Source organism: Triticum aestivum, chromosome 6A (assembly GCF_018294505.1).
Source record: "Triticum aestivum cultivar Chinese Spring chromosome 6A, IWGSC CS RefSeq v2.1, whole genome shotgun sequence".
In the NCBI taxonomy this organism is placed as follows: domain Eukaryota; kingdom Viridiplantae; phylum Streptophyta; class Magnoliopsida; order Poales; family Poaceae; genus Triticum; species Triticum aestivum.
Window position 1 is genome coordinate 535,993,773 of NC_057809.1, and position 9,163 is coordinate 536,002,935.

Here is a 9,163-nt window from a genome sequence, read left to right on the forward strand (position 1 = left end):
GTAATGCTTCCGTTGCTTGTATGCTCTGAATGATGGGTCATGTGACCCCTGTTTGTATTTTATGCTATGTGGCTCTTCTGGGCCTTTATCTATATGAGTTGCATTATGTTGTGATGCCATGTTGTACAACACATACTTGCATGTTATGCGTACGTGTAACGTGTATTGCTATGTGTGGGATCCGACAATCTAGTTGTTTATCCTTGGCAGCCTCACATATGGGGAAATGTAGTCTAGTGCTTTCTTGAGCCATAGTAGTCCGCTACAGCCCGGTTCACCGGAGTCCTGCTAGCCCAGCACTACTGCTCAGGACACTTGACTGGCCGACATGTGTTTCACTTCGTTCCTGTGTCTGTCCCTTCGGGGAAATGTCACACGGTGACATCCAGAGTCCTGTTAGCCTAGTGCTACAGCCCGGATTCACACGCTGCTGACCGACATGCTCGATGGGAATCATGTATGCCTGTCCCCATAGGTTAGTGCCGCTTTGGGTTCACGACTAGCCATGTCGGCCTGGGTTCTTTGTCATATGGATGCTAACGACACAATCATATACGTGAGCCAAAAGGCGCAAACAGTCCCAGGCCAGGGTAAGACGACACCCGTGGGAATACCGTGCGTGAGGCCTCAAAGTGATATGAGGTGTTACCGGCTAGATCGATGTGACTTGGAATCGGGGTCCCGACATTACGACTCTACAAACATATTTGAAGTCCCAAGTCCCTTACAAAGTAACATCACTTGGCACTTGGGGGATAATGTACGCAGTTCAGCAAATTTATCAAGGTTAAACCGGAGGATTAAGTATTTTGAAGATGGTTTTTAAATTCTAAAGTACTGATTCATTGATGGTCAAAATAAACCGGTCCTTGGGGACTATAGGTGAAGTTTTTGTTTCTATCAATATCAGGCAAAGATTCAGAGGTAAAAGTCTCGGACTGTACTTTAAGCCTACAGGTTATTCTGTTTCTCTCATAATCTGAAGACTTGGGGGCTGAAGGAATATTAGTAAACCGGAAAGAACGTACCTCATACTTCAACTGAAGCTGCTTGACCATCTCGATCTCAGGCTCACGACTGGAGTGTACATGACTGAGATAGCCGGATAAGATATCACTAGCATTGAGACAGTCATAATTGGCAACATCAAAGTGAACCTTCTGCCTTTCCAATGCTTCTTGCTTTGCTGTGCACCGAGCCAACACCATTGGGTTCCCCGGCTCAACAAAGCGGCTCCAAGTAATTTGAACATCTTGAACACGTGGAGACGGCGGGTCGGTTGAGCTTGATGGTCCAGCTGTAGAAGGATTCATAGTGGCTTTGTCAAGGGACGGCTCCGGAGGATTTGCTTCACTGACAATAGGTGGGTCTTCTGGGGCGTCAGTTAATGGAGAAGGCGGCCTAGTCGGGTCAGATGCTAGTACTGGCGGGTCTTCCACCGGTTTTGCTGCCTTCGCCTTCTTGGATTTAGCCTGGCCGCTAAGGAAAAAATATTGCAGGGTAGTCAGCATCAATATACAATTGATCAACCCAGAAGAAAAGAGGATTTCTGATTACCCAGGAGCAGTCTTGAAAGCCAGAAATTGTGTTTGTGATGAGTCTCCTGAGGAACGAGACACCTCCTGAAAAGGTAAAAGAAAGGAGTTAAAAGAAATACAAGGAGCAGGATTCATTAAAATAAGTTAAGAACAGTAATAAGTAAACCTCATTCGGGCGATTCCGAGGGGTCTGTTGAAGGACGACAACCGGTTCATCTTCAATCTCAACTTCACGGCGACTTTCATGTTGCTGCTTTTTCAAATGAAAGTTGGGATCCAAGTGAGCTAAGGGGTTATAAAACCTTACTTTACGGATCACTCGTCGAACTTTGTGTCTTGGTAAGGGCTCTGAGTCGGAGGAAATGATAGTTACCTCTGCTTCCCCGGCCTGACTGGCCCCAGTGTCATCCTGGTAAGGATCAGTGTCAATAAGATTGTTAAAAAGTTGGCCAAGGGAATCAAGGGCTACCTCCGAGTCAGACGTGTCATCAAGTTTCATTAAATCTTCAACAGTGGTTTTCTTCTTCTTCTTCTTCTTCTTCTTCTTCTTCTTCTTCTTCTTCTTCGTTCTCCGGGTCAATTTCTTGGCATTCATGGCGGCAAGTTTCGCCTTCTTGGCAGCTTCGTGATCATATTTCACTTTCCAAAAGTCATAGTTGGCCTACAAAGACAAGAGGAAGGATCAGTGATAAACAATATGGCTGGACAAAATACAAAGGAAAAAAGATCAGAATGTCCTTACTTCTGTTACCGGGTTAAGCTTACAGAAAGGATTTAACCCAACAACACTGCAGTCTTCATACTTCGCATTCACCAGAAGGTTTGGCGGAGAGAGTCGTCCGGTTCTCCACCATATTCATACATCAATTTTGAACGACGACTTAATGGAATAATCCGCCATGAGATCCAGCAGCGGGTTAGATTGACTCCGGTTAAACCATTCCCCAACAAACCGTTGATTTTTCTGATAGATGGAAGCAGCTTCTTGCGTTCAGCAATGGTAAGTTTATCTGGCAGGGCGAACTTGGGGTCAAGACGATCGGGGCGGTAAACCGACAGTGGCTTCTCGTTGGCGGGTGAGATGTCCTGACAGTAAAACCAAGTTTGGTTCCAGTCCTTTGGGTGACTTCGTAAAACTATGAGAGGGAATACAACACCCTGCCGGCGCTGAATTGAGATGCCTCCAAGTTCTAAGCCAAGGCCATTGGTGCACTCGTTCTGCGGGTTCATATAGAAGTACTCTCTAAATAGTTCCACAGTCGGCTCTTGCTGAAGATATACCCCACAGAGCACTTGGAAGTTATAGATATTGGATATGGAATTGGGCCCAATATCCTGAGGATGCAGTTTGAAAAAGTGAAGAACTTCTCTAAAAAACTTTGAACCGGGCGGTGAAAAGCCCCGTTCATGTGGTCAGTAAAGACGATCACTTCACCGTCTTTTGGATCGGCTCGTTCTTCTTCTGGGTCAGGAGCACGATAAGACATGATGCTTCTTGAGGGCAGAAACCCAATGAGGAAGAACTATTTTAAACGCTCCTCAGTTATGGTTGAGGGGACCCAATTGCAGATGGTGGGTGTCTTTGACGGCATGACGTGTAAGGGACTGAAAAAGGAAAAACAACATGCCGGTTCAATTTAAAGTTAAAGGTTGAAGTTGTAAAACAAGTAACGACGGCTTAAACTAAGGGCTAATGACATAAAAGGAAAAGAAAGCTGGAGTGGTAAGCCGCCATGACTACAAATTTTCTCAGAAAACAGATTCAGCTAAGTGTTGGCATAAACAAGTTTCACCAAGCTATCATTACTATTTTGGATCAAATGGCTGTCCCAAAAAGAAAATATTATAGACCTAAAAATCCAGTAGAGATGAGTTTATCAGCTAACAAAGCATCTATACAGGAGAAAGAGATCTACCGCTATAAAAAATGAATGCCAAACAGCTACTGCAATAGTTCTACACTATCGGACGATCAGGAAAGGGCATCGGAGGTGAAATCTACCAAGAATCTGTGACGAACACCGACGAACACCAACGAACTCGAGAAGCCGTAATGCAGATCCAAGCCAGAGCAGGAAAGGGACTTACGGATGCAGGGCTACTACGGAGGTTCGTCGCGTTTTCTCTGGTCAAATTAGGTCGATGCAGCGGCCTGAGGTGAAGAAGACGAGGAGATTTGCGGCGGCGGCGGTAGAGCTCAAGCGACAGCGAAACAGCGAGAGGAGGAAGACGAACGAAGGGGGAGAATGAAAAAGACCTAGGTCATACCTATTTATAAGGGAGTGCACGAACAGGCGGGCACGAAAATCAAGGAGACCGGAATAGTGATTATCCAACTAAACGGACGCCTCGATTCTCGGAAGGCATTAAAAAATGAAAGAACCATTGGAAGATGACATCATGAAAGTTTTTTGTGTTTTCAGAAGATGACGTCACGGCGGGTTATAGAAGTTTCCACACAGAGGATGGATTCCACCTAAGTATTGAAGATTGACAAAGAACAAAGTTCAAAGTCAACATGGGGCCTAATGTTGGGGATATTACTACCAGTATGACCCGCCCAGGAGGGGCCGGGTCAGCCCTAATGGCGGGTTACATAAGAAGCCCGATAAACATTCAAGATGATAGTTTAATAAACGTATATAAGGCCCAAAGGCCTGGGGCCGGCTTAAGACCTAATACTGTAAACTGCCGTATGTAAGGAAATACTTGTAAAGAAAGGCATGTAAAGGAAGCCACCGAGCTGGACACGATTATGAGCTGGCCGGGACTCTGTAGGCCACCAGGCGTTAACCCGTGTATATAAGGGGACGACCCGGTGGCGGTTAAGGGGAAGAAAACAACCAAGTCGATAACCAAGCCGGCGAGTTAAGCCTCTTGGAGATCGAAACTTCAGCAATACCAATCCCAACTAGACGTAGGCTTTTACCTTCATCATAAGGGGCCGAACTAGTATAAAAACTCTCTCGTGTGTCATTTGTCCCGATTAACCCCTAAGCTTCCTAGTGCAATGGCCCTACGACTAAGTCCTTGCTCTAGGACATCTGCCGTGTCAACTCCACGACAATTACCATACCACTCTGGTGCGGACCATACTCTCGTTGTCCTACGAGGTTCGGTAGTAACTTGATCTGAAATTTCATGATCATCATCATTATCTTCCTCACTAATTGGTGTAGAGATCACTAGAACTAAATTCTGTGATGAACTACTTTCCAATTCGGGAGAAGGTATAATTACCTTATCAAGTTCTACATTCCTCCCACTCACTTCTTTCGAGGGAAACTTCTTCTCTAGAAAGGATCCATTCTTAGCAACAAAATATCTTGCCTTCAGATCTGTGATAGAAGGTGTACCCAACAGTTTCTTTTGGGTATCCTATGAAGACGCACTACTCTGATTTGGGTTCGAGCTTATCAGTTTGAAACTTTCTCACATAAGCATCGCAACCCAAACTTTAAGAAATGACAGCTTTGGTTTCTTGCCAAACCATAGTTCATACGATGTCATCTCAACGGATTTATATGGTGCCATATTTAACGTGAATGCAACTGTCTCTAATGCATAACCCCAAAACGATAGTGGTAAATCGGTAAGAGACATCATAGATTTCACCATATCTAATAAAGTACGGTTACTATATTCGGACACACCATTATGCTGTGGTGTTCCAGGTGGCGTGAGTTGCGAAACTATTCCGCATTGTTTCAAATGAAGACCAAACTCGTAACTCAAATATTCTCCTCCACGATCAGATCGTAGAAACTTTATTTTTCTTGTTACGATGATTTTCTACTTCACTCTAAAATTCTTTGAACTTTTCAAATGTTTCAGACTTATGTTTCATCAAGTAGATATACCCATATCTGCTCAAATCATCTGTGAAGGTCAGAAAATAACGATACCCGCCACGATCCTCAACACTCATCGGACCCCATACATCAGTGTGTATTATTTTCAATAAGTCAGTTGCTCGCTTCATTGTCTCGGAGAACGGAGTCTTAGTCATCTTGCAGATGAGGCATGGTTCGCAAGCATCAAGTGATTCATAATCAAGTGATTCCAAAAGCCCATCAACATGGAGTTTCTTCATGCGCTTTATACCAATATGACCTAAACGGCAGTGCCACAAATAAGTTGCACTATCATTATGAACTTTGCATCTTTTGGCTTCAATATTATAAATATGTGTATCACTATGATCGAGATTCAATAAACCATTCACCTTGGGTGGATGACCACATAAGGTTTTATTCATGTAAATAGAATAACAATTATTCTTTGACTTAAATGAATAACCGTATTGCAATAAACATGATCCAATCATGTTATGCTCAACGCAAACATCAAACAACATTTATTTTAGGTTCAACACTAATCCCGAAGGTAAAGAGAGTGTGCGATGGTGATCTTATCAACCTTTGGAATTACTTCCAACACACATCGCCACCTCGCCCTCAACTAGTCTTTGTTTATTTTGCAACTCCCGTTTTGAGTTACTACTTTTAGCAAATGAACTAGTATCAAATTCCGAGGGGTTTGCTATAAACACTAGTAAAGTACACATCAATAACATGTATATCAAATATACCTTTGTTCACTTTGCCATCCTTCTTATCCGCCAAGTATCTAGGGCAGTTCCACTTCAAGTGACCATTTCCTTTGCAGTAGAAGCACTCAGTTTCAGGCTTGGGTCTAGTTTTGGGCTTCTTCACGGGAGTGGCAACTTGCTTGCCATTATTCTTGAAATTCCCTTTCTTTCCCTTGCCCTTTTACTTGAAACAAGTGGTCTTTTCAACCATCAACACTTGATGCTTGTCTTGGTTTCTACCTTCATCGATTTCAGCATCACGAAGAGCTTGGGAATTGTTTCTGTTATCCCTTACATATTATAGTTCATCACGAAGTTCTAGTAACATGGTGATAGTGACTAGAGGTCAATCACTATCTTATCTGGAAGATTAACTCCCACTTGATTCAAGTGATTGTAGTACTCAGACATTCTAAGCACATGTTCACTAGCTGAGCTATTCTCCTCCATCTTGTAGGCAAAGTACTGTCAGAGGTCTCATACCTCTCGACACGAGCATGAGTATGAAATACCAATTTCAACTCTTAGAACATCTTATATATTCCGTGGCGTTCAAAATGTTTTTGAAGTCCCGGTTCTAAGCCGTAAAGCATGGTGCACTAAACTATTAAGTAGTCATCATACCGAGCTTTGTCAAACTTTCATAACGTGTGCATCTGCTCCTGCAATAGGCCTGTCACATAGCGGTGCATCAAGGACATAATTCTTCTGTGCAACAATGAGGATAATCCTCATATCACGGATCCAATCCGCATCATTGCTACTAATATCTTTCAACTTTATTTTCTCTAGGAACATATCAAAAATAAATGGGGAGCTACATCGCAAGCTATCGATCTACAACATAGATATGCAAATACTATCAAGACTAAGTTCATGATAAATTAAAGTTCCATTTAATCATATTACTTAAGAACTCCCACTTAGATAGACATCCCTCTAGTCATCTAAATGATCACGTGATCCAAATCAACTAAACCATGTTCGATTATCACATGAGATGGAGTAGTTTTCAATGGTGAACATCACTATGTTGATCATATCTACTATATGATTCACGCTCGACCTTTCGGTCTCTAGTGTTCCGAGGCCATATCTGCATATGCTAGGCTCATCAAGTTTAACCCGAGTATTTCTGCTTGTGCTTATCACACCCGTTGTATGTGAACATAGAGCTTATCACACCTGATCATCATGTGGTGTTTCGGCACGACAAACTTTGGCAATGGTGCATACTCAGGGAGAACACTTGTACCTTGAAATTTAGTGAGAGATCATCTTATAATGCTATCGTCGAACTAAGCAAAATAAGATGCATAAATGATAAACATCACATGCAATCAAAATATGTGACATGATATGGCCATGATCATCGTGCACCTTTGATCTCCATCTCCAAAACACCGTCATGATCTCTATCGTTACCAGCATGACACCATGATCTCCATCATCTTGATCTCTATCAACGTGTCATCACATGGTCGTCTCATCAACTATTGCTCTTGCAACTATTGCTATCGCTGTCGGATTTCGGGTTCCAGCAGACCCTTGAGGTTTGAACACTGGGGTGCGTGCGGAGATCTCTCCCCTACCGATCTACGTCCAATCTCCTTGTGTGATCTAAGCTGGAAACAACAAACAACACAAGGGACATGAGATTTATACTGGTTCGAGCCACCATTGTGGTGTAATACCCTACTCCAGTGTGTGGCATGGTGGATTGCCTCAGGGGCTGATGATGAATAGTACAAGGGAAGAACAGCCTCGCGAGAGGTGTTCTCGAGCTGGTGCGACGAACTGCTGGGGCGAGTTCCGTCGCCTCTTTCTCTCTGTGCTAGGGTTCTACCAGATCTCTCGCTGTCTCTCTTTTTTCCCCCTGGGTGTCTCTTTCCTTCTATGGTGGCTAGCTCTATTTATAGGGGCCCTAGGCCTCTCCCCAAATAATGAGCGGGAAGGGCGCCAACAATTGGCCATTTTGAAGGGGAACATATAGTACAAGTTATCCTGACCAAAGGCAGTCTTCGGCTGCCAAAAGCTCTGCCGATGACACCGTCTTGGGCTCCACGGTGACCTCCGTCCTGCCGCTCTGCTGGTCTTGGCCTTGTTGCATCAGAATAGTAACCTTTGCCTGATGCCTTGGCCTGTGCTTGCCCCCTTTGCACCAAAGGGGAAACAAGGACACTGCGCAGGCTGGCGCCCGCCTGGTCTCGATCGTCATGGCTTGCGCCACGGGCTCCTCGCGAGGTACCCCTGCCTTGATCTCTTCGCCTCCTCGCGAGCCTGCCTGATGAGGCTGCCTCCGAGGAAGCCTTTCGTCATCCGCCCCGCAAGGCTTGGCCCCTCATGAGGGTCTTGAGCTTGAGCTGATGAAGATGGGCCGCGCTGGGCCCCCCACTTGAGCCACACCGCAGGCCGCAGGCAGGCAAGTCTGGGGACCCCCGTTCCCAGAACGCCGACAGTAGCCCCCAGACCCAAGGCGCGCCCGGGCTTGGCCTAGCAGGGAAGCGAAGGGGCAAGCGCGAAGTGCCGCGGGCCCTAACAGCCTGCGGCCTTGGGCGCCGCGTGGCGATTGATTGGACATGGGCATATGCACTTCCCCATGATGCCTCGGCAACCGCACGACTTGACAAGTCCCTACATGCAGAGAAACCGGTCATGATTACATGCGATCGTGGCGCTCGGTGGTTGGCCTCCTCCGGCTATAAGTATGGGGCTGTGCGAGCCCCTTCAGTCCATCCCTTCCTGCTGCTCCTTTCCTTCTTGTGGGAGTCCTGTATTAGGGGGTCTCCGGACAGCCAGACTATCTCCATTGGCCGGACTGTTAGACTATGAAGATACAAGATTGAAGACTTCGTCTCGTGTCCGGATGGGACTCTACTTGGCGTGGAAGGCAAACTAGGCAATACGTATATGGATATCTCCTCCTTTGTAACCGACCTTGTGTAACCCTAACCCTCTCTGGTGTCTATATAAACTGGAGGGTTTTAGTCCATAGGACAACAATCACAACATACAATCATACCATAGGCTAGCT